Source organism: Hyperolius riggenbachi, chromosome 2 (genome assembly GCF_040937935.1).
Source record: "Hyperolius riggenbachi isolate aHypRig1 chromosome 2, aHypRig1.pri, whole genome shotgun sequence".
In the NCBI taxonomy this organism is placed as follows: Eukaryota; Metazoa; Chordata; class Amphibia; order Anura; family Hyperoliidae; genus Hyperolius; species Hyperolius riggenbachi.
In genome coordinates, this window is record NC_090647.1 from 157,019,614 (window position 1) to 157,044,735 (window position 25,122).

Here is a 25,122-nt window from a genome sequence, read left to right on the forward strand (position 1 = left end):
TTGCTGTCACTTACAGTAGGTAGTAGAAATCTGACAGAAGTGACAGGTTTTGGACTAGTCCATCTCTTCATAGGGGATTCTCAGCAAGGCTTTTATTCTCTATAAAGATATTCCGTAAAAAGGATTTAAATAATGATGCTGGCCATCTATCCCTGCTTGCTAAACAGTTTTTTGGCAGATCTCTCCCTCTCTCACTCCCTCTCTCCCTCCCTCTCTCCCTCCATAATTCCCTCTCTCTCTCTCTCTCTCACTCTCTCTCCTCCCTCCTCCCTAACACCCTCTCTCCCTCACTCACTCCCTCATTCTCTCTCCTCCCTCTCTCCCTCCTCCCTAACACCCTCTCTCCCTCACTCTCTCTCCTCCCTCTCTCCCTCTCCCTAACTCCCTCTCTCCCTCCTCCCTCTCTCACTCCCTCTCTCTCCTCCCTCACTCCCTCTCTCACCTCCCTCTCTTCCTCACTCCCTCTCTCTCCTCCCCCCCTCCTCTCTCTCTCCCTCCTGGTTAGGATAGCAACCTACAGAGCGGTAGGCCTGGGTTCTATTCCCAGCCAATGTGAGTTGGCTTTTGACATGCTACAAATCCTTAAGCAAGCTAATTTTTATCGAGGATTGATCATAATGGCACATGCTAGGCTGGCTTCAGCATGTAGTGTTGGTGGGGGTATAGTGGTTAAGTGAGTTACCTACCACACACTCAGACCTGGGTTCTATTCCCAGCCACGGTATGTAAGCTGGCTTTTGAAATGCTACAATTCCCTGGAAGACGATACCCTCCTCGGGATAGCGGGAGAAGGGAGTGAGGGTAATATAAGGAATAACAATCAGCTAGGAAAAAGGCTACAAGAGCCTAACTAAACTCTCCCTAGCAGAGTCTGTCAGCAGCTGTCCCTTAACTAATTACTGTAGGCAGATGTCTGAGTAAAACGACAGGAGAACCTTGCCTTTTATAAGGGGGGGGGGTCTCCAGGAGTCTCCAGGAGTGAGTGCAGTCTGATTGGTGACAATGTGCCTGCAGACTGTGTTGTAAAGGGTCAAAGTTTTGCTCAATGAAGCATTATGGGGCGAATCTAACTTCCGCGAAAGTTCGCCTTCGCCGGCGAACACGAACCACGTAAAGTTCGCCAGGAACCGTTCGCGGGGGAATCGTTCGGGTCATCTCTACCTATAATAGTTGAAAGTTCTACAATCACAATACCCTAACTAGTTGAATGGACTACAAACTCCAGGAAACCACACTCTTGCTGTCTTAGTCCCCAAATAATCATCTTGCCATTGTAGTCCCTCGATGGTCCTCTTACCACTGTTGTCTTCCAGTGGGCCTTGCTGTTGTAGTCCCTGTTGGGCCTCTTGCCATTGTAGTCCTGGTTGGGCCTCTTGCCGTGTCAGTCCTCTGATGGGTCTCTTGCCATTGTAGTCCCCAGATGGTCATCTTGCCATTGTAGTCCCCCGATGGTCATCTTGCCATTGTAGTCCCTCGATGGACCTTTTCCTGTTGTAGTCCCTCGATGGTCATCTTGCCGTTGTACTCACTGATGGTCATCTTACCATTGTAGTCCCTGATGGTGATCTTACCATTGTAGTCCCTCAATGCTCATCTTTCTGTTGTAGTTCCCCAATGGTCATCTTGGCATTGTAGTCCATCGATGGTCCTCTTGCCGTTGTAGTCCCTCGATGGTCATCTTGCCGTTGTAGTCCCCTGATGGTCATCTTGCCATTGCAGTCTTTCAATGGGCCTCTTCCTGTTGTAATACCTCGATGGTCACCTTGCTTTTGTAGTCCCCCACTTGTCATATTACCATTGTAGTCCCTTGATGGGCCTCTTGCTGTTGTAGTCCCTCAATGGTATTCTTGCCGCTGTAGTCTAGTGTTGGGCGAACAGTGTTCGCCACTGTTCGGGTTCTGCAGAACATCACCCTGTTCGGGTGATGTTCGCGTTCGGCCGAACACCTGATGGTGTTCGGCCTTTTAAGTTCGGGTTCGCCCCGAACTTCTAATGGCCGCCGAACAGGGCCGAACAGGGCCCCTGTTCGGCCGAACAGGGCCCTGTTCGGCCGAATACTGCCCCCCTATGGGGTCGCAGGCATAAGGGGGGAGCATGTCCCGATCGCGGGGGGGGTCGGAAATTCCCCCCACCCCCTCCGCTAGCGCTCCCCCCTCTGCCCGCTTCCCCATTCAAAAGTTTAAGCAAAGTACCTGTAGTGGATGGCCTGGCAGTGGGCGGCACTGTGGAGTGAGGAGGAGGAGTCCGGAGAGTGACGAGTTGAGGGAGGCCGGGCAGCGGGCGGTTCAGCAGAAGTACCCTTGTGGTACTTCCGCCCTTTCTCTGACCTCACGCCCGCTGCCCGGCCTCCCTCAACTCGTCACTCTCCGGACTCCTCCTCTTCACTCCACAGTGCCGCCCACTGCCAGGCCATCCACTACAGGTACTTTGCTTAAACTTTTGAATGGGGAAGCGGGCAGAGGGGGGAGCGCTAGCGGAGGGGGTGGGGGGAATTTCCGACCCCCCCCGCGATCGGGGCATGCTCCCCCCTTATGCCTGCGACCCCATATGGCCCCCAAAAGCTGGATGTTCGGAAAGTTCGGGGTTCGGCCCGAACATGCCGAACATCTCGGCCATGTTCGGCGAACTTTCCCGAACCCGAACATCCAGGTGTTCGCCCATCACTACTGTAGTCCCCCGATGGTCATCTTGCCGTTGTAGTCCCCCAGTGGTCATCTTGCCATTGTAGTCCCCAATGGGCCTCTTGCCATTGTAGTCTCTCGATGGGCCTCTTCACATTGTAGTCCCTCGATGGTCATCTTGATGTTGTAGTCCCCGATAATCATCTTGCCATTGTATTCCTCTGATGGTAATCTTGCCATCGTAGTCCCTCAATGTGCCTCTTGCCGTTGTAGTCTCACGAAAAACATCTTGCTGTTGTAGTCCCCGGTTGTCATTTTGCCGTTGTAGTCCATTGATCATCATCTTGCTGTTGTAGTCCCTCGATGGTCATCTTGCCGTTTTAGTCCCCAATGATCATCTTACCAATGTAGTCCCCCGGTGGTCATCTTGCCATTGTAGTCCCTCGATTGGCCTTTTCCTGTTGTAGTCCCTCGATGGTCATCTTGCTGTTGTAGTCCCCGATGGTCATCTTACCGTTGTAGTCCCTCGATGGTCATCTTGCCATTGTAGTCCCCCGATGGTCCTCTTACCGTTGTAGTCCCTCGATGGTCATCTTGCCATTGTAGTCCCCCGATTGTCCTCTTACCGTTGTAGTCCCTCGATGGTCATCTTGCCGTTGTAGTCAACCCACCCCATGCTAACTGAACAAGAGAAGAATCTTCCAATGTAAAACACAATCTTCTCTAAGGAACCTACCCCCACCCCTTTAATTGCCTATAATAGTTGAAAGGTCTACTGCGACAATACCCTAACTAGTTGATAGGCATACAAACTCTAGGAAAAATTTGCCCTCCTAAGGGAAACCTCCCACCCCACCAGAATGCTATAGATGTGGTCTCAATTTCACTTCTGACTTGGACCCACACAATGCCTTCTACTTCCCCTGACAAATATACCAAGAAGAGTACCACTTCTAGCTGCAGATATATTGTCATTGATTTGTGTGACAAATGAAAGGTGCAGTAGATAAACAGCATAGATGCATGGTCCCTACCCTGCTGAATTGTCAGCTAAAACCCCCCTTCCCGGGAACCATTTCATCCCACCAACCTAGTATATGTTGGTTCAACCCACTCCATGCTAACTGAAGAAGAGAAGACTCTTCCAATAAAAAAAATGATCTTCTCTAAGGAACCTACCCCCACCACTTTTATTGTCTATAATAGTTGAAAGATCTACAATCACAATACCCTAACTAGTTGAATGGAGTACAAACTCCAGGAAACCACACACTCTTGCCGTCTTAGTCCCCAAATGGTCATCTTGCCATTGTAGTCCTCCAGTGGGCCTCTTGCCGTTGTGGGCCTCTTGCCATGTCAGTCCGCTGATGGGGCTCTTGCCATTGTAGTCCCCAAATGGTTATCTTGCCATGTTAGTCCCCGATCAGCCTCTTGAAATTTTAATCCACCGATTGGCCGTTTCCTGTTGTAGTCCCTCGATGGTCATCTTGCTGTTGAAGTCCCTCGATGGTCACCTTGCTGTTGGAGTCCCTGATGGTCATCTTACCGTTGTAGTCCCTCGATGGTCATCTTGCTGTTGTAGTCCCCGATGGTCATCTTACCGTTGTAGTCCCTCGATGGTCATCTTGCCATTGTAGTCCCCCGATGGTCCTCTTACCGTTGTAGTCCCTCGATGGTCATCTTGCTGTTGTAGTCCCCGATGGTCATCTTACCGTTGTAGTCCCTCGATGGTCATCTTGCCATTGTAGTCCCCCGATGGTCCTCTTACCGTTGTAGTCCCTCGATGGTCATCTTGCTGTTGTAGTCCCCGATGGTCATCTTACCGTTGTAGTCCCTCGATGGTCATCTTGCCATTGTAGTCCCCCGATGGTCCTCTTACCGTTGTAGTCCCTCGATGGTCATCTTGCCATTGTAGTCAACCCACCCCATGCTAACTGAACAAGAGAAGAATCTTCCAATGTAAAACACAATCTTCTCTAAGGAACCTACCCCCACCCCTTTAATTGCCTATAATAGTTGAAAGGTCTACTGTGACAATACCCTAACTAGTTGATAGGCATACAAACTCTAGGAAAAATTTGCCCTCCTAAGGGAAACCTCCCACCCCACCAGTATGCTATAGATGTGGTCTCAATTTCACTTCTGACTTGGACCCACACAACGCCTTCTACTTCCCCTGACAAACATACCAAGAAGAGTATCACTTCTGGCTGCAGATATATTGTCATTGATTTGTGTGACAAATGAAAGGTGCAGTAGAGAAATAGCATAGATGCATGGTCCCTACCCTGCTGAATTGTCAGCTAAATCCCCCCCCCCTTCCTGGGAACCATTTCATCCCACTAACCTAGTATATGTTGGCACAACCCACTCCATGCTAACTGAAGAAGAAAAGAATCTTCCAATAAAAAAAACGATCTTCTCTAAGGAACCTACCCCCACCCCTTTTATTGCCTATAATAGTTGAAAGATCTACAATCCCAATACCCTAACTAGTTGAATGGAGTACAAACTCCAGGAAACCACACACTCTTGTCGTCTTAGTCCCCAAATGGTCATCTTGCCATTGTAGTCTCTCGATGGTCCTCTTACCATTGTAGTCCTCCAGTGGGCCTCTTGCCGTTGTGGGCCTCTTGCCATGTCAGTCCTCTGATGGGACTCTTGCCGTTGTAGTCCCCCGATGGTTATCTTGCCATGTTAGTCCCCGTTCGGCCTCTTGAAATTTTAATCCACCGATGGGCCTCTTTGCAGTTGTAGTCCCCCGGTGGTCATCTTGCCGTTGCAGTCCCCCGATAGACCTCTTGCCATTGTAGTCCCTCGATGGGCCTCTTGCCGTTGTAGTCCCTCGATGGTCATCTTGCCATTGTCGTCCCCCATTGGTCATCTTGCCGTTGTAGTCCCCAATGGTCATCTTGCCATTGTAGACCCTCAATGGGCCTCTTCCTGTTGTAGTATCTCGATGGTCATCTTGCATTGTAGTCCCCTGATGGTCATCTTGCCATTGTAGTCCATTGATGGGCCTCTTGCTGTTGTAGTCCATCAATGGTCATCTTGCCTTTGTAGTTCCCCGATGGTCATCTTGCCATTGTAGTCCCGATGGTCATCTTGCCATTGTAGTCCCTTGATGGGCCTCTTCCTGTTGTAGTCCCTCGATGGTCATCTTGTCATTGTAGTCCCTGATGGTCATCTTACTGTTGTAGTCCTCCCGTGGTCATCTTGTCATTGTAGTCCCCCAATGGTCATCTTGCCAATGTAGTCTCCCAATGGTCACCTTGGCATTGTAGTCCCTCGATGGTCCTCTTGCCACTGTAGTCCCCCGATGGTCATCTTACCATTGTAGTCCTCCAATGGTCATCTTGCCATTGTAGTCCCCAAATGGTTATCTTACCGTTGTAGTCCCTTGATGGACCTCTTGCCGCTGTAGTCCCTCGATGGTCATCTTGCAGTTGAAGTCCTCCAATGGTAATTTTGCCGTTGTAGTCCCCTGGTGGTCATCTTGCCGTTGTAGTCCGCCGATAGTCATCTTGCCATTGTATTCCCTCGATGGGCCTCTTGCCGTTGTAGTCCCTTGATGGTCCTCTTACCATGGTAGTCCTCCAGTGGGCTTCTTGCCATGTCAGTCCTCTGATGGGCCTCTTGCCGTTGTAGTCCCCCGAAGGTTATCTTGCCATGTTAGTCCCCGATCGGCCTCTTGAAATTTTATTCCACCAATGGGCCTCTTTGCAGTTGTAGTCCTCCGGTGATCATCTTGCCGTTGTAGTCCCCCGATGGTCATCTTGCCGTTGTAGCCCCCCGATGGTCATCTTGCCATTGTAGTCCCCCAATGATCATCTTGCTGTTGTAGTCCCCGATGGTCATCTTGCCATTGTAGTCCCTCAATGGGCCTCTTCCTGTTGTAGTATCTCGATGGTCATCTTGCATTGTAGTCCCCTGATGGTACTCTTACAGTTTTAGTCCCCCGGTGGTCATCTTGCAGTTTTAGTACCCCGGTGGTAATCTTGCCATTGTAGTCCCTCGACGGGCCTCTTGCCTTTGTAGTCCCTCGATAATCATCTTGCCGTTGTAGTCCCCCAATGGTAATCTTGCCGTTGTAGTCCCCCGATGTTCATCTTGCCATTGTCGTCTATTGATGGGCCTCCAGCTGTTGTAGACCCTCAATGGTCATCTTGCCGTTGTAGTCCCCGATGGTTATCTTACTGTTGTAGTCCCCCGGTGGTCATCTTGCCATTGTTGTCCCCCAATGGTAATCTAGCCATTGTAGTCCCTCGACGGGCCTCTTGCCTTTGTAGTCCCTCGATAATCATCTTGCCGTTGTAGTCCCCCAATGGTAATCTTGCCGTTGTAGTCCCCCGATGTTCATCTTGCCATTGTCGTCTATTGATGGGCCTCCTGCTGTTGTAGACCCTCAATGGTCATCTTGCTGTTGTAGTCCCCTGATGGTCATCTTGCCATTCTAGTCCACCAATGGTCATCTTGGCATTGTAGTCTCCCAATGGTCATCTTGGCGTTGTAATCTCTCGATGGTCCTCTTGCCGTTGTAGTCCCTCGATGGTCAGCTTACCGTTGTAGTCCCCCGATGGTTATCTTGCCATTGTAGTCTTTCAATGGGCCTCTTGCTGTTGTAGTCCCTCGATGGTCATCTTGCTGTTGTAGTCCTCCAATTGTCATCTTACCGTTGTAGTCCCTTGATGAGCCTCTTGCTGTTGTAGTCCCTCAATGATATTCTTGCCGTTGTAGGCCCCCAATTGTCATATTGCCGTTGTAGTCCCCCAGTGGTCATCTTGCCGTTGTAGTCCCCCAATGGGCCTCTTGCCATTGTAGTCCCTCGATGGTCATCTTGCTGTTGTAGTCCCTCGATGGTCTTCTTGCAATTGTAGTCCCCCGATGATCATCTTGCCGTTGTAGTCCCTCGATGGTCTTCTTGCCATTGTAGTCCCTCGATGGTCATCTTGCTGTTGTAGTCAACTCACCCCATGCTAACTGAACAAGAGAAGAATATTCCAATGTAAAACACAATCTTCTCTAAGGAACCTACCCCCACCCCTTTTATTGCCTATAATAGTTGAAAGGTCTACTATGACAATACCCTAACTAGTTGATAGGCATACAAACTCTAAGACAAATTTGCCCTCCTAAGGGAAACCTCCCACCCCACCAGAATGCTATAGATGTGGTCTCAATTTCACTTCTGACTTGGACCCACACAATGCCTTCTACTTCACCTGACAAACATACCAAGAAGAGTACCACTTCTGGCTGCAGATATATTGTAATTGGTATATAACAAATGCCTCAATTGTAGGGCAGTGTCAAATGGGGATATGATAGATCTAAAAATGAAATGGTGATACCATGGACATAAAAGATATAATAAATGTCCTCGTCATGCACATGCCAACAAAATACATGTAAACGAAAATAGAAATGAGAATTGGCTCTTGGGTGCATGAAAAGGACAGAAACTTTATTCATATATCAAACAATGTCAACCAGCATGAAAAATGTATATATACAATACAAATATCCCATAAAAATTCAAAACACCCCCATAAAAATTACTCCTCACAAACCCCGTAACATCTCAGGGGCTGCAGTCCCCCGTAAATGATATGTACATATTTTGTAATAACCTGCACCATGGAGATTTGGTAATAGTGCCACTCATGTAAATGAAACGGCCAGAGATTCAGCCCCGGCCTGTAATGAGCAATTCATAGCCAGCATCTACAAGCACAGCTCATGGATGATATTCCTGAAGCATGTAAAGGACACAAGGGAGCAAGTTGAGCAGCAGCATCCAGAAAAGCACATGTAAGCACAAGACCACACACTGAAGCTTGAAGCAGATGAACAGCATCTAAGCAAAGAAATGGCAAACAGTAAACATAGCCAATGATGTAGCCTAGTAATAGGCAGTAATCCCTGTAGGCAGACAGTCCTCCAGTTGCAACCTATGCATAGGTGAAGCAAAGCTGAGAAATCTCACAGGTGAAAGCAAGGCATGTGTGGCAGATGCAGTTAACAGTCCCCCAATCGCAGGGCATGTGCAGCCAGGCAAACGTGTGTGTGCTTAGAATGGTGTCCACCTCATAGTTACCATACTTCAGAAGCAAAGTTCATGTGGCAATCCAGGTACATGTTGAGCATCCCTTGTGCTGACAATCGGCTGGCTTGAGTGGCCTGTATATGCAAAGTCCATGGGACCAAAGAGGTGCAGGCTGGAGGGGATGTGGGAGTAAAAAGAACGCTGTCAGGAGAAGCCTGACATGTTTCGCCGCATCTAGCGGCCTTTTCAAAGGCAGACAGCGTGGAATCTACATGGACGCCATAATGGCGTCCATAAATGCTGAATGCGGCTGCGCAGCCGCATTCAGCATTTATGGACGCCATTATGGCGTCCATGTAGATTCCACGCTGTCTGCCTTTGAAAAGGCCGCTAGATGCGGCGAAACATGTCAGGCTTCTCCTGACAGCGTTCTTTTTACTCCCACATCCCCTCCAGCCTGCACCTCTTTGGTCCCATGGACTTTGCATATACAGGCCACTCAAGCCAGCCGATTGTCAGCACAAGGGATGCTCAACATGTACCTGGATTGCCACATGAACTTTGCTTCTGAAGTATGGTAACTATGAGGTGGACACCATTCTAAGCACACACACGTTTGCCTGGCTGCACATGCCCTGCGATTGGGGGACTGTTAACTGCATCTGCCACACATGCCTTGCTTTCACCTGTGAGATTTCTCAGCTTTGCTTCACCTATGCATAGGTTGCAACTGGAGGACTGTCTGCCTACAGGGATTACTGCCTATTACTAGGCTACATCATTGGCTATGTTTACTGTTTGCCATTTCTTTGCTTAGATGCTGTTCATCTGCTTCAAGCTTCAGTGTGTGGTCTTGTGCTTACATGTGCTTTTCTGGATGCTGCTGCTCAACTTGCTCCCTTGTGTCCTTTACATGCTTCAGGAATATCATCCATGAGCTGTGCTTGTAGATGCTGGCTATGAATTGCTCATTACAGGCCGGGGCTGAATCTCTGGCCGTTTCATTTACATGAGTGGCACTATTACCAAATCTCCATGGTGCAGGTTATTACAAAATATGTACATATCATTTACGGGGGACTGCAGCCCCTGAGATGTTACGGGGTTTGTGAGGAGTAATTTTTATGGGGGTGTTTTGAATTTTTATGGGATATTTGTATTGTATATATACATTTTTCATGCTGGTTGACATTGTTTGATATATGAATAAAGTTTCTGTCCTTTTCATGCACCCAAGAGCCAATTCTCATTTCTATTTTCGTTTACATATATTGTAATTGATTTGTGTGACAAATGAAAGGTGCAGTAGAAAAATAGCATAGATGCATGGTCCCTACCCTGCTGAATTGTCAGCTAAAAATCCCCTTCCCGGGAACCATTTCATCCCACCAACCTAGTATATGTTGGCAAAACCCACCCCATGCTAACTGAACAAGAGAACAATCTTCCAATAAAAAACCTAATCTTCTCTAAGGAACCTACCCCCACCCCTTTATTGCTTATAATAGTTGAAAGATCTACAATCACAATACCTTAACTAGTTGAATGGAGTACTAACTCCAGGAAACCACACACTCTTGCCGTCTTAGTCCCCAAACATTGTAGTCCCTCGATGGTCCTCTTACCATTGTAGTCTTCCAGTGAGCCTCTTGCCGTTGTAGTCGCTGTTGGGCCTCTTGCCATTGTAGTCCCTGCTGTGCCTCTTGCCGTGTAAGTCCTCTGATGGGCCTCTTGCCATTGTAGTCCCTCCCCGATGGTCATCTTGCTGTTGTAGTCCCCCAGTGGTCATCTTGCCGTTGTAGTCCCCCAATGGGCCTCTTGCCATTGTAGTCCCTCGATGGTCATCTTGCTGTTGTAGTCCCTCGATGGTCTTCTTGCAATTGTAGTCCCCCGATGATCATCTTGCCGTTGTAGTCCCTCGATGGTCATCTTGCCGTTGTAGTCAACCCACCCCATGCTAACTGAACAAGAGAAGAATCTTCCTATGTAAAACATAATCTTCTCTAAGGAACCTACCCCCACCCCTTTTATTGCCTATAATAGTTAAAAGGTCTACTGCGACAATACCCTAACTAGTTGATAGGCATACAAACTCTAGGAAAAATGTGCCCTCCTAAGGGAAACTTCCCACCCCACCAGTATGCTATAGATGTGGTCTCAATTTCACTTCTGACTTGGACCCACACAACGCCTTCTACTTCCCCTGACAAACATACCAAGAAGAGTACCACTTCTGGCTGCAGATATATTGTAATTGATTTGTGTGACAAATGAAAGGTGCAGTAGAGAAATAGCATAGATGCATGGTACAACCCTGCTGAATTGTCAGCTAAAAAAACCCTTCCCGGGAACCATTTCATCCCAACAACCTAGTATATGTTGGCACAACCCCCTCCATGCTAACTGAACAAGAGAAGAATCTTCCAATAAAAAACCCTAATCTTCTCTAAGGAATGTACCCCGGTTGTCATTTTGCCGTTGTAGTCCATCGTTCATCATCTTGCTGTTGTAGTCCCTTGATAGTCATCTTGCCGTTGTAGTCCCCAATGGTCATCTTACCGTTGTAGTCCCCCAGTGGTCATCTTGCCGTTGTAGTCCCCCGATGGTCATCTTGCCATTGTATTCCTCCGATGGTCATCTTGCCATTGTATTCCTCCGATGGTCATCTTGCCATTGTAGTCCCTCAATGGGCCTCTTGCCGTTGTAGTCTCTTGATCATGATCTTGCTGTTGTAGTCCCCTGATGGTCATCTTGCCGTTGTAGTCCCTGATGGGCCTATTGCCGTTGTAGTCCCTCGATGGTCCTCTTGCCATTGTAGTCCCTGGATGGGCCTCTTCCTGTTGTAATCACTCAATGGTCATCTTGCCATTGTAGTCCCTGATGGTCATCTTACCGTTGTAGTCCCCCGATGGTCATCTTGGCATTGTAGTCCCTCAATGGGCCTCTTCCTGTTGTAGTCCCTCGATGGTCATCTTGCCGTTGTAGTTCCTCGATGGTCATCTTACCGTTGAAGTCCCCCGATAGTCATCTTGGCATTGTAGTCCCTCGATGGTCCTCTTGCCATTGTAGTCCCTCGATGGACCTGACAAATATACCAAAAGTACCACTTCTGGCTGCAGATATATTGTAATTGATTTGTGTGACAAATGAAAGGTGCAGTAGACAAATAGCTTAGATGCATGGTCCCTACCCTGCTGAATTGTCAGCTAAAACCCCTCTCCCCAGGAGCCATTTCATCCCACCAACCTAGTATATGTTGGCACAATTCACCCCATGCTAACTGAACTGAACAAGAGAAGAATCTTCCAATACAGAAACCCAATCTTCTCTAAGGAACCTACCTCCCCCCCCTTTTATTGCCTGTAATAGTTGAAAGATCTACAATCGCAATACCCTAACTAGTTGAATGGAGTACAAACTCCACACACTCTTGCCGTCTTAGTCCCAAAATAGTCATCTTGCCATTGTAGTCCCTCGATGGTCCTCTTACCATTGTAGTCTACCAGTGGGCCTCTTGCCGTTGTAGTCCCCGTTGGGCCTCATGCCATTGTAGTCCCTGTTGGAACTCTTGCAGTGTCAGTCCTCTGATGGGCCTCTTGCCATTGTAGTCCCTCCCCTGATGGTCATCTTGCCATTGTAGTTCCCCAGTGGTCATCCTTCCGTTGTGGTCCCCCAATGGGCCTCTTGCCATTGTAGTCTCTCGATGGGCCTCTTGCCGTTGTAGTCCCTTTGATGGTCATCTTGCTGTTGTAGTCCCTCGATGGACTTCTTGCCATTGTAGTCCCCGATGGGCCTCATGCCATTGTAGTCCCTCGATGGGCCTCTCGCTATTGTAGTCCTTCGATGGGCCTCTTGCCATTGTAGTCCCCCAATAGTGATCTTGCCATTGTAGTCCCCCGATGGTCATCTTGACATTGTAGTCCCCCGATGGTCATCTTGCCATTGTAGTCCCTTGATGTGCCTCTTCCTGTTGTAGTCCCTCGATGGTTATCTTGCCGTTGTAGTCCCCCGATGTTCATCTTGCCATTGTAGTCCCTCGATGGGCCTCTTGCTGTGGTAGTCCCTCGAAGGTCATCTTGCCATTGTAGTCGCCGATGGTAATCTTGCCGCTGTAGTCCCCCAGTCTTCATCTTGCCATTGTTGTCCCCAATGGGCCTCTTGCCATTGTAGTCTCTTAAATGGGCCTCTTGCCGTTGTAGTTCCTTGATGGTCATTTTGCTGTTGTAGTCCCCGATGGTCATCTTGCAATTTTAGTCCCTCAACAGACCTCTTGCCGTTGTAGTCCCTCGATCATCATTTAGCTGTTGTAGTCCCGCGATGGTCATCTTGCCGTTGTAGTCCCCGATGGGCCTCTTGCCGTTGTATTCCTTTGATTGGGCACTTGCCATTGTAGTCTCTCGATGGTCATCTTGCCATTGTTGTCCCCCGCTGGTCATCTTGCTGTTGTAGTTCCCTGTGGTCACCTGGCCATTGTAGTCCCCCGCTGGTCATCTTGCCGTTGTAGTCCCCCGATGGTCATCTTGCCATTTTAGTCCCCCGATGGTCATCTTGCCATTGTAGTCCCTCGATGCACCTCTTCCTGTTGTAGTCCCTTGATGGTCATCTTGCCGTTGTAGTCCCCGATGGTCATCTTACCATTGTAGTCCCCCGGTTGACATCTTGCGATTGTAGTCCCCCGATGGTCATCTTGCCATTGTAGTCCCTCGATGGGCCTATTCCTGTTGTAGTCCTTCGATGGTCATCTTGCAGTTTTAGTCCCTGATGGTCATCTTACCATTGTAGTCCCCCATTGGTCATCTTGTCGTTGTAGTCCCTTGATGGTCATCTTGCTGTTGTAGTCCCCGATGGTCATCTTGCCATTGTAGTCCCTCGATGGGTCTCTTCCTTTTGTAGTCCCTCGATGGTCATCTTGACGTTGTAGTCCCCAATGGTCAACTTGCCATTGTAGTCTCCCAGTGTTCATCTTGCCGTTGTTGTCCCCCAATGGGCCTCTTGCCATTGTAGTCTCTCAATGGGCCTCTTGCCATTGCAGTCTCTCGATGGGCCTCTTGCCGTTGTAGTCCCTCGATGGTCATCTTGCTGTTGTAGTCCCTCGATGGACTTCTTGCCATTGTAGTCCCAGATGGGCCTCATGCCGTTGTAGCCCCTCGATGGGCCTCTCGCTATTGTAGTCCTTCCATGGGCCTCTTGCCATTGTAGTCCCCCAATAGTCATCTTGCCATTGTAGTCCCCCGATGGTCATCTTGACATTGTAGTCCCCCGATGGTCATCTTGCCATTGTAGTCCCTTGATGTGCCTCTTCCTGTTGTAGTCCCTCGATGGTTATCTTGCCGTTGTAGTCCCCCGATGGTCATCTTGCCATTGTAGTCCCTCGATGGGCCTCTTGCTGTGGTAGTCCCTCGAAGGTCATCTTGCCATTGTAGTCGCCGATGGTAATCTTGCTGCTGTAGTCCCCCAGTCTTCATCTTGCCATTGTTGTCCCCCAATGGGCCTCTTTCCATTGTAGTCTCTTGATGGGCCTCTTGCCGTTGTAGTTCCTTGATGGTCATTTTGCTGTTGTAGTCCCCCGATGGTCATCTTGCAATTTTAGTCCCTCAACAGACCTCTTGCTGTTGTAGTCCCTCGATCATCATGTAGCTGTTGTAGTCCCACGTTGGTCCTCTTGCCGTTGTATTCCTTTGATTGGCCACTTGCCATTGTAGTCTCTCGATGGTCATCTTGCCATTGTAGTCCCTCGATGCACCTCTTCCTGTTGTAGTCCCTCGAAGGTCATCTTGCCGTTGTAGTCCCCGATGGTCATCTTACTGTTGTAGTCCCCCGGTTGTCATCTTGCGATTGTAGTCCCCCGATGGTCATCTTGCCATTGTAGACCCTCGATGGGCCTATTCCTGTTGTAGTCCTTCGATGGTCATCTTGCAGTTTTAGTCCCTGATGGTCATCTTACCATTGTAGTCCCCCGTTGGTCATCTTGTCGTTGTAGTCCCTTGATGGTCATCTTGCAGTTGTAGTCCCCGATGGTCATCTTGCCATTGTAGTCCCTCGATGGGTCTCTTCCTTTTGTAGTCCCTCGATGGTCATCTTGACGTTGTAGTCCCTTGATGTGCCTCTTCCTGTTGTAGTCCCTCCATGGTTATCTTGCCGTTGTAGTCCCCCGATGTTCATCTTGCCATTGTAGTCCCTCGATGGGCCTCTTGCTGTGGTAGTCCCTCGAAGGTCATCTTGCCATTGTAGTCGCCGATGGTAATCTTGCCGCTGTAGTCCCCCAGTCTTCATCTTGCCGTTGTTGTCCCCAATGGGCCTCTTGCCATTGTAGTCTCTTGATGGGCCTCTTGCCGTTGTAGTTCCTTGATGGTCATTTTGCTGTTGTAGTCCCCTGATGGTCATCTTGCAATTTTAGTCCCTCAACAGACCTCTTGCCGTTGTAGTCCCTCGATCATTATTTAGCTGTTGTAGTCCCGCGATGGTCATCTTGCCGTTGTAGTCCCCGATGGGCCTCTTGCCGTTGTATTCCTTTGATTGGCCACTTGCCATTGTAGTCTCTCGATGGTCATCTTGCCATTGTTGTCCCCCGCTGGTCATCTTGCTGTTGTAGTTCCCTGTGGTCACCTGGCCATTGTAGTCCCCGATGGGCCTCTTGCCGTTGTAGTCCCCCGATGGTCATCTTGCCATTTTAGTCCCCCGATGGTCATCTTGCCATTGTAGTCCCTCGATGCACCTCTTCCTGTTGTAGTCCCTCGATGGTCATCTTGCCGTTGTAGTCCCCGATGGTCATCTTACTGTTGTAGTCCCCCGGTTGTCATCTTGCGATTGTACTCCCCCGATGGTCATCTTGCCATTGTAGTCCCTCGATGGGCCTATTCCTGTTGTAGTCCTTCGATGGTCATCTTGCAGTTTTAGTCCCTGATGGTCATCTTACCCTTGTAGTCCCCCATTGGTCATCTTGTCGTTGTAGTCCCCGATGGTCATCTTGCCATTGTAGTCCCTCGATGGGTCTCTTCCTTTTGTAGTCCCTCGATGGTCATCTTGACGTTGTAGTCCCCAATGGTCAACTTGCCATTGTAGTCTCCCAGTGTTCATCTTGCCGTTGTTGTCCCCCAATGGGCCTCTTGCCATTGTAGTCTCTCAATGGGCCTCTTGCCATTGTAGTCTCTCGATGTGCCTCTTCCTGTTGTAGTCCCTCGATGGTTATCTTGCCGTTGTAGTCCCCCGATGGTCATCTTGCCATTGTAGTCCCTCGATGGGCCTCTTGCTGTGGTAGTCCCTCGAAGGTCATCTTGCCATTGTAGTCGCCGATGGTAATCTTGCTGCTGTAGTCGCCCAGTCTTCATCTTGCCATTGTTGTCCCCCAATGGGCCTCTTTCCATTGTAGTCTCTTGATGGGCCTCTTGCCATTGTAGTTCCTTGATGGTCATTTTGCTGTTGTAGTCCCCCGATGGTCATCTTGCAATTGTAGTCCCTCAACAGACCTCTTGCTGTTGTAGTCCCTCGATCATCATGTAGCTGTTGTAGTCCCGTGATGGTCACCTTGCCGTTGTAGTCCCCGATAGGCCTCTTGCCGTTGTACTCTTTGATTGGCCACTTGCCATTGTAGTCTCTCGATGGTCATCTTGCCATTGTAGTCCCTCGATGCACCTCTTCCTGTTGTAGTCCCTCGAAGGTCATCTTGCCGTTGTAGTCCCCGATGGTCATCTTACTGTTGTAGTCCCCCGGTTGTCATCTTGCGATTGTAGTCCCCCGATGGTCATCTTGCCATTGTAGTCCCTCGATGGGCCTATTCCTGTTGTAGTCCTTCGATGGTCATCTTGCAGTTTTAGTCCCTGATGGTCATCTTACCATTGTAGTCCCCCATTGGTCATCTTGTCGTTGTAGTCCCTTGATGGTCATCTTGCAGTTGTAGTCCCCGATGGTCATCTTGCCATTGTAGTCCCTCGATGGGTCTCTTCCTTTTGTAGTCCCTTGATGGTCATCTTGACGTTGTAGTCCCTTGATGTGCCTCTTCCTGTTGTAGTCCCTCCATGGTTATCTTGCCGTTGTAGTCCCCCGATGTTCATCTTGCCATTGTAGTCCCTCGATGGGCCTCTTGCTGTGGTAGTCCCTCGAAGGTCATCTTGCCATTGTAGTCGCCGATGGTAATCTTGCCGCTGTAGTCCCCCAGTCTTCATCTTGCCGTTGTTGTCCCCAATGGGCCTCTTGCCCTTGTAGTCTCTTGATGGGCCTCTTGCCGTTGTAGTTCCTTGATGGTCATTTTGCTGTTGTAGTCCCCCGATGGTCATCTTGCAATTTTAGTCCCTCAACAGACCTCTTGCCGTTGTAGTCCCTCGATCATCATTTAGCTGTTGTAGTCCCGCGATGGTCATCTTGCCGTTGTAGTCCCCGATGGGCCTCTTGCCGTTGTATTCCTTTGATTGGCCACTTGCCATTGTAGTCTCTCGATGGTCATCTTGCCATTGTTGTCCCCCGCTGGTCATCTTGCTGTTGTAGTTCCCTGTGGTCACCTGGCCATTGTAGTCCCCCGCTGGTCATCTTGCCGTTGTAGTCCCCCGATGGTCATCTTGCCATTTTAGTCCCCAGATGGTCATCTTGCCATTGTAGTCCCTCGATGCACCTCTTCCTGTTGTAGTCCCTCGATGGTCATCTTGCCGTTGTAGTCCCCGATGGTCATCTTACTGTTGTAGTCCCCCGGTTGTCATCTTGCGATTGTACTCCCCCGATGGTCATCTTGCCATTGTAGTCCCTCGATGGGCCTATTCCTGTTGTAGTCCTTCGATGGTCATCTTGCAGTTTTAGTCCCTGATGGTCATCTTACCATTGTAGTCCCCCATTGGTCATCTTGTCGTTGTAGTCCCTTGATGGTCGTCTTGCTGTTGTAGTCCCCGATGGTCATCTTGCCATTGTAGTCCCTCGATGAGTCTCTTCCTTTTGTAGTCCCTCGATGGTCATCTTGACGTTGTAGTCCCCAATGGTCAACTTGCCATTGTAGTCTCCCAGTGTTCATCTTGCCGTTGTTGTCCCCCAATGGGCCTCTTGCCATTGTAGTCTCTCAATGGGCCTCTTGCCATTGTAGTCCCTCGATGGGCCTCTTGCCGTTGTAGTCCCTCGATGATCATCTTGCTGTTGTAGTCCCTCGATGGACTTCTTGCCATTGTAGTCCCCGATGGGCCTCATGCCATTGTAGCCCCTCGATGGGCCTCTCGCTATTGTAGTCCTTCCATGGGCATCTTGCCATTGTAGTCCCCCAATAGTCATCTTGCCATTGTAGTCCCCCGATGGTCATCTTGACATTGTAGTCCCCCGATGGTCATCTTGCCATTGTAGTCCCTTGATGTGCCTCTTCCTGTTGTAGTCCCTCGATGGTTATCTTGCCGTTGTAGTCCCCCGATGGTCATCTTGCCATTGTAGTCCCTCGATGGGCCTCTTGCTGTGGTAGTCCCTCGAAGGTCATCTTGCCATTGTAGTCGCCGATGGTAATCTTGCTGCTGTAGTCCCCCAGTCTTCATCTTGCCGTTGTTGTCCCCCAATGGGCCTCTTTCCATTGTAGTCTCTTGATGCTCTTGCCGTTGTAGTTCCTTGATGGTCATTTTGCTGTTGTAGTCCCCCGATGGTCATCTTGCAATTTTAGTCCCTCAACAGACCTCTTGCTGTTGTAGTCCCTCGATCATCATGTAGCTGTTGTAGTCCCACGATGGTCATCTTGCCGTTGTAGTCCCCGATGGGCCTCTTGCCGTTGTATTGCTTTGATTGGCCACTTGCCATTGTAGTCTCTCGATGGTCATCTTGCCATTGTTGTCCCCCGCTGGTCATCTTGCTGTTGTAGTTCCCTGTGGTCACCTGGCCATTGTAGTCCCCCGCTGGTCATCTTGCCGTTGTAGTCCCCCGATGGTCATCTTGCCATTTTAGTCCCCCGATGGTCATCTTGCCATTGTAGTCCCTCGATGCACCTCTTCCTGTTGTAGTCCCTCGATGGTCATCTTGTCGTTGTAGTCCACGATGGTCATCTTACTGTTGTAGTCCCCCGGTTGTCATCTTGCGATTGTAGTCCCCCGATGGTCATCTTGCCATTGTAGTCCCAAGATGGGCCTATTCCTGTTGTAGTCCTTCGATGTTCATCTTGCCGTTTTAGTCCCTGATGGTCATCTTACCCAGTAGTAGTCCCCCATTGGTCATCTTGTCGTTGTAGTCCCTTGATGGTCATCTTGCTGTTGTAGTCCCCGATGGTCATCTTGCCATTGTAGTCCCTTGATGGGTCTCCTCCTTTTGTAGTCCCTCGATGGTCATCTTGACGTTGTAGTCCCCAATGGTCAACTTGCCAATGCAGTCTCCCAGTGTTCATCTTGCCGTTGTTGTCCCCCAATGGGCCTCTTGCCTTTGTAGTCTCTCAATGGGCCTCTTGCCGTTGTAGTCCCTCGATGGTCATTTTGCTGTTGTAGTCCCCCGATGGTCATCTTGCAATTGTATTCCCTCGATGGACCTCTTGCCGTTATAGTCCCTCGATCATCTTCTTGCTGTTGCAGTCCCGCGATGGTCATCTTGCCATTGTAGTCCCCGATTGGCCTCTTGCCGTTGTATTCCTTTGATGGGCCACTTGCCATTGTAGTCTCTTGATGGTCATCTTGCCATTGTAGTCCCCCGCTGGTCATCTTGCCGTTATAGTCCCCTGTGGTCACCTTGCCATTGTAGACCCCGATGGTCATCTTGCTGTTGTAGTCCCCCGATTGTCATCTTACCATTGTAGTCCCTTGATGGGCATCTTGCTGTTGTAGACCCCAGATGGTATTCTTGCCGTTGTAGTCCCCCGCTGGTCATCTTGCCATTGTAGTCCCCCGATGGTCATCTTGCCATTTTAGTCCCCCGATGGTCATCTTGCCATTGTAGTCCCTCGATGCACCTCTTCCTGTTGTAGTCCCTCGATGGTCATCTTGCCGTTGCAGTCCCCGATGGTCATCTTACTGTTGTAGTCCCCCGGTTGTCATCTTGCGATTGTAATCCCCCGATGGTCATCTTGCCATTGCAGTCCCTCTATGGGCCTATTCCTGTTGTAGTCCTTCGATGGTCATCTTGCCGTTTTAGTCCCTGATGGTCATCTTACCATTGTAGTCCCCCAGTGGTCATCTTGTCATTGTAGTCCCTTGATGGTCATCTTGCTGTTGTAGTCCCCCGATGGTCATCTTGCCATTGTAGTCTTTAAATGGGCCTCTTCCTGTTGTAGTACCTCGATGGTCATCTTGCTGTTGTAGTCCCCCGATTGGCATCTTACCATTGTAGTCCCTTGATGGTCATCTTGCCGTTGTAGTCCCCCAGTGGTCATCTTGCCGTTGTAGTCCCCTAATGGGCCTCTTGCCATTGTAGTCTCTCGATGGTCATCTTGATGTTGTAGTCCGTCGATGGTCCTCTTGACGTTGTAGTCCCCCGATGGTCATCTTGCCATTGTATTCCCTGGATGGGCCTCTTCCTGTTGTAGTCACTCGATGGTCATCTTGCCATTGTAGTCCCCGATGGTCATCTTACCATTGTAGTTCCTCAATGGTCATCTTCCAGTTGTAGTCTCCCGATGGTCCTCTTGCCATTGTAGTCCCTCGATGGTCCTCTTGCCGTTGTAGTCAACCCACCCCATGCTAACTGAACATGAGAAGAATCTTCCAATGTAAAAGATAATCTTCTCTAAGGAACCTACCCCCACCCCTTTTATTGCCTATAATAGTTGAAAGGTCTACTATGACAATACCCTAACTAGTTGAAAGGCACACAAACTCTAGGAAAAATCTGCCCTCCTAAGGGAAACCTCCCAACCCACCAGTATGCTATAGATGTGGTCTCAATTTCACTTCTGACTTGGACCCACACAACATCTTCTACTTCCCCTGACAAATATACCAAAAGTACCACTTCTGGGTGCAGATATATTGTAATTGATTTGTGTGACAAATGAAAGGTGTAGTAGACAAATAGCTTAGATGCATCGTCCCTACCCTGCTGAATTGTCAGCTAAAACCCCTCTCCACGGGAGCCATTTCATCCCACCAACCTAGTATATGTTGGCATAATTCACCCCATGCTAACTGAACTGAACAAGAGAAGAATCTTCCAATACAGAAACCCAATCTTCTCTATGGAACCTACCCCCACCCATTTTATTGCCTATAATAGTTGAAAGATCTACAATCACAATACCCTAACTAGTTGAATGGAGTACAAACTCCAGGAAACCACACACTGTTGCCGTCTTAGTCCCCAAATGGTCATATTGCCGTTGTAGTCCCTCCATGGTCCTCTTACCATTGTATTCTTCCAGTGGGCCTCTTGCCGTTGTAGTCCCTGTTGGGTCTCTTGTCACTGTAGTCCCTGTTTGGCCTCTTGCAGTGTCAGTCCTCTGATGGGCCTCGTGCCGTTGCAGTCCCCCAGTGGTCATCTTGCCATTGTAGTCTCTCGATGGGCCTCTTGCTGTTGTAGTCCCACGATGGGCCTTTTGCCATTGTAGTCTCTCGATGGGCCTCTTTCCATTGTAGTCCCCCAATGGTCATCTTGCCATTGTAGACCCTCGATGGGCCTCTTCCTGTTGTAGTCCCTCGATGATCATCTTGCCATTGTAGTCCCTCGATGGTCATCTTGCCATGGTAGTCCCCCTATGGTTATCTTGCAATTGTAGTCCCCCGATGGTCATCTTGCCATTGTAGTCCCCCAATGGTCATCTTGCCATTGTAGACCCTCGATGGGCCTCTTCCTGTTGTAGTCCCTCGATGGTCATCTTGCCATTGTAGTTCACTGATGGTCATCTTGCCATTGTGGTCCCCGATGGTCATCTTGCCATTGTAGTCCCTCGATGGGCCTCTTCCTGTTGTAGTCCCTCGATGGTCATCTTGCCGTTGTAGTCCCCGATGGTAATCTTACCTTTGTAGTCCCCCAGTGGTCATCTTGCCATTGTAGTCCCCTAATGGTCATCTTGCCATTGTAGTCCTTCGATTGGCCTCTTCCTGTGTTAGTCCCTCGATGGTCATCTTAAAGTTGCAGTCCCCGATGGTGAACTTTCCGTTGTAGTCCCTCAACGGTCATCTTGCTGTTGTAGTCCCCCAGTGGTCATCTTGCCATTGTAGTCCCCCGATGGTCATCTTGCCGTTGAAGTCCCTCGACGGGCCTCTTCCTGTTGTAGTCCTTCGATGGTCATCTTGCCGTTGTAGTCCCCAGGTAGTCATCTTGCCGTTGTAGTCCCCCGATGGTCATCTTGCCTTTGTAATCCCTCGATGGGCCTCTTCCTGTTGTAGTCACACGATGGTCATCTTTCCACTGTAGTCCCCGATGGTCATCTTACTGTTGTAGTCCTCCGATTGTCATCTTGCCATTGTAGTCTCCCAATAAGCCTCTTGACATTGTAGTCCCTTGATGGTAATCTTGCCGTTGTAGTCTCCCAATGGTCATCTTGCCGTTGTAGTCCCCCGATGGTTATCTTGCTGTAAGGAAACGCGGAAAGGCCGCCGTCTTTCGAGGTGAGGCGGCTGTTTCCGCGTCCAGCATGGCGTCACAACGCGGAAAAAACGCCGCATGCCGCATAGGCAGTGCGGCGGAATCCGCATTGGTAACGGCGGAGTCCGCATTGGTAACGGCGGAATCCGGATCAGAGGCGGCCCCCGCTCTAGATACATTGCATGACAATACTGGTGTGGCTGGGACTGATAGTCCACCAAGATTCAGACTTACACGCGCGCGAGCACAGAGGCAGAGTTTAAATAGCAGTTAGAAGGGAGTCGGCTGGGTCAGCTGACAAATTCCACTGCTCTCATTGGACCAGCAATTAGGGAGGTCCTGGAAAGGTCCTAGAGTATATATACTGCTGGTTGTTCACTTGCTCTTTGTCTGGCGTGCGATCACATATGTGGGAGCACCCAGATCCGTAAGTGTGCCGGGACCAGCTGGAGCTGTAATCCTACACTTAGCTAGATTCTGTTGATAGCTAAAGTACTAGTTTGATTGTGATTATCTGTTATGACTTTTGCCTGCTTTGACTACTCTTCTGAACTCTGATCTTGTACCTCGATATTTCTGATACTCTGTTGCCAACCCCCGGCTCGTTCCTAGACTCCGCCTTACCCTCCTGATTCTGTACCTCGATATTTCTGATACCCTGTTGCCGAACCCTGCCTGTACTTAGACTCCACCTTTGTCTCCTGATCTTGTACTTTATCTGTCCGTGTGTTTACGACCTGGCTTGTCCGACCTCGAGAACCGACCTTACCGTTAGAGGCGGTTCCTCGCTCTGTTAGCGACCCTTCCTCCTGTGGGTTACTTTCAGACATCCTTCCCACTGTCAGTCTGACTCCTCCTGCCTTGGAGAGCTCAGGTCTGCGGAAGGAATATGTGCAGTACTCCTTGCTGCACTGAGGCCTAGTCCTCAAAGTGTTACTGTTACACCAAACACTACACTCTACTCAGGTGAACAGAGGTTAGTTAGTATATCGGATTATCGGTGAGACTGCAGATCACTTATAATCTGGTATAGATCTGTATTTCCGGTGATACTGCAGATCACCGGTAATCGGACACTCTCTGTGCCCACCGATCGTTACAGAACGCCAGACCAAAAGACAGATGGAACGCGCTGATCCTCTGACTGCGCTTGCCACTTCGGTAGACAGTATCCATCAAGCACTGGGCCAGCACAAAGCCTTAATCGATGCTCTATCAGGCTCAGTGCGTACCCTCCAGACGTCAGTTGATTCAGTGCGATCCCCTCCTAGTGACGACATTCGCATGCCTGTACCTGATAAATTTTCCGGCCACAAGTCTGACTTCCGGAATTTTAGGAGTAGAGTGTTATCGTACTTCGAGTTGAGACCCCGATCCTCGGGGACTGAGACCCAACGGTTCACCTTTATCAAAACTTTGCTGACTGGTGACTACCAGTCATGGGCATATAACCTGCCTCCTACCGATACTGCTCTGACCTCGGTAGAGGAATTCTTTAGGGCCATGGCCGTAATTTATGACGACCCTGACCTTGCTGCGTCTTCGGAGCGGAAGCTCAAACTTTTGCAGCAAGGCAGAGGTTAGGTCGAGGATTATGCGGCAGAATTCCGTAGGTGGTCAGTCACCGCTAGATTTGACAACTTTGCCCTGATGGATTACTTCTTGTCTGGGTTGTCGGAGGAGGTCTCCGATCTAATGTTAACCATACCCAAGCCCAAGACAGTTGATGAGGCCATATCATCGGCCATTCGAGTTGATCGCAGGCTACGCCATCAGAGGCAGGCTAGGGGCAGTCACCGTGTCAGAGTGACTTCGTACGCAGCAACATCCGCTGCATCCTCAGTAACAGCATCTCCGCCTGTCTCGCCCTCTCCGGCCTTGCCTCCACCTGAGCCAATACAAATTGGTCGATCAAGACTGACCCAGGTGGAGCGAAGGCGGAGGATGACGGAACGACTGTGCCTATACTGTGCAGAGGCAGGGCATAGGGTGCGTAATTGTCCTAACAAGTCGGGAAACGACTTTGCCTAGGAGTAGTGGGGGGTGACACCCTAGGCACACAATGTTCACCCCTCAAACAGAAGAAATTGCTTCTCCCCTGTACCATTACATGGGAGAATAAGTCAGTAGCCACTGAAGCATTTATTGATTCTGGCTCAGCGGCTAACTTTATGAATCTTGAATTTGCTCAGGAGTTGGGTATTCCCCTCACTCCAGTAAGTCTCCCCATTCTGGTCACAGCGGTGGACGATTCTCCTTTGCAACGAGAGCGCCCACTGTCACAGACCCCGGAGGTGAAAGTCGCCATAGGGGTATTACATGGGGAACAGTTACGGTTTTTTGTGTTACAGATGTCCACCTCCACTATTATCCTAGGTATGCCGTGGTTGCAAACTCATTCACCTCAAATAGACTGGGCCACGGGTCAGCTAACTTCCTGGTCACCTCATTGTTCCCGATGGTGTTTGGGAAAGGTAACATTGGGGCAAACAAGAATACAGGTGGGAGGTGTGCCAGACCAGTACTCAGAATTTTCCGATGTATTTTGTCCCAAGGCAGCTGACAAACTGCCCCCACATCGCCCTTTCGACTGTCCCATCGATCTCCGTTCAGGTTGTGTACCCCCTCGGGGCCATTTGTATAATTTGTCGGGACCCGAGAAATTGGCCATGCAGGATTATATCCGTGAGAATTTGGCCAAAGGTTTCATTCGCCCGTCCCGGTCTCCTGCTGGTGCTGGGTTCTTTTTTGTTAAAAAGAAAGATGGAGGCCTGCGACCCTGCATTGATTATCGCGGCCTTAACAAAATTACAGTGAAAAATCGCTATCCGCTGCCTCTGATAGACGATTTGTTCACTCAAATCACTGGTGCCAAGATCTTTTCCAAACTGGATTTGCGGGGCGCGTACAACCTCATACGCATAAGAAAGGGCGATGAGTGGAAAACGGCCTTTAATACTCCAGATGGGCAGTATGAGTACCTGGTAATGCCCTTCGGGC